Source organism: Protopterus annectens, chromosome 3.part1 (assembly GCF_019279795.1).
Source record: "Protopterus annectens isolate FY-2018-M chromosome 3.part1, PAN1.0, whole genome shotgun sequence".
NCBI lineage: Eukaryota > Metazoa > Chordata > Ceratodontiformes > Protopteridae > Protopterus > Protopterus annectens.
This window is the reverse complement of record NC_056732.1, coordinates 55,962,486-55,963,630: the sequence shown is the minus strand read 5'-3', so window position 1 is coordinate 55,963,630 and position 1,145 is coordinate 55,962,486. Positions and strand designations below refer to the sequence as shown.

At 34.8% G+C, this 1,145-nt stretch overlaps 1 protein-coding gene across 1 annotated transcript in view; it reads right to left on the bottom strand.

Annotated features, from left to right (window-relative positions):
* The window catches only part of LOC122797631 (integrator complex subunit 8-like), a 165,956-nt gene extending 165,379 nt beyond the window's left edge, over nt 1-577 (bottom strand). Inside the window, exon 1 of the mRNA XM_044066175.1 lies at nt 424-577. The gene's annotated coding sequence lies outside the window, so the exon portion shown is untranslated. The remainder of the gene's footprint in view (nt 1-423) is intronic.
* Between the last annotated feature and the right edge of the window lie 568 nt (nt 578-1,145).

Here is a 1,145-nt window from a genome sequence, read left to right as displayed (position 1 = left end):
AATTTTAAACCCAATGAAATGCATCAATTACATATTAACATTTATAGTTTAAGCAAATGAGACCATAAAAACAAACCACAGCCTGCACCAAAAATGTGAATGAAACTGTTTATAAACATGTGTAAAGCACATTCTGCACAATGAAAGAGATGCTAACTTATATTTCGAAATGTGTGGTAAAACTATTATACTTGTGCTTGAAATCTGCAGAAGGTGCTCACATCGATCAGCTGTTAACATGACTAAAACATCCATGTTAGTAAATGAAATAAAATAAATTTTAAGTATTATAATAACACGTGATTTACAGAAGATGAATTGCTTAAAAAATGTTCATGAAATACCATACGTACATCCCACGAAACACAAATTATTGTGGTTTATTACAAACAATTCTGGGGATAAATTATTCTGAAACCTCACCTTCTGTGCAGTTTACTGCTGCCTACGCTGTTATATGAACATAGCTCATCAGGGGTAAATGTAGGAAATAATACCTTTCCTCTTTATTAAGTTTAACCCAACCCTCTCCATGCAACTGTTCCCACAGCCCAGAACCACCCCCTCCAAGTCGGCGCTTTGTTTGACGTTACCAAATGTCGTGAACGCACCTGACCGGAGCTAAACGTAAAGGCAGCTTTTTTTCCTGTTAATAACTTTTGTAGCGTTGCCTTTAATCACATAAAGTAATTAATGATCGTCTTTGTAACTATTTTGCTGCAGTAAATACTGAAACAGCTGCTGCTGTACAAAATGATTAATTTCTACTCATTCCAATCATGGGCGGGGCTATGAGCAATTGTTTGCTGACGTAAAAACATGCGCCGGTGTTATGGTTAAAGCAGTGCTCTTTGAATTCTGTGTAGTATTTTTTTGTGTAAGAGTTCGTTACTCTGACATCTTATCTAATATTTTCGTCATGTTTCTCAACTGTCTCGGAGTTTGATTCAAATTTATCTCAGTCCGTCTTAATCCCTCAAATAATTGGTGACGTTTGGAGAAATGGCGGTGAATTACATTTCATAAATAATGGCAATAATAATTGTAGGCTTCTTTTATTTCAGAATATGTATATTTATCAGCATCTTCTAATTCTGTCAGTTTCTCAAGTTAATAGTACAGATGTTTCAAAAGTGTACCTGATT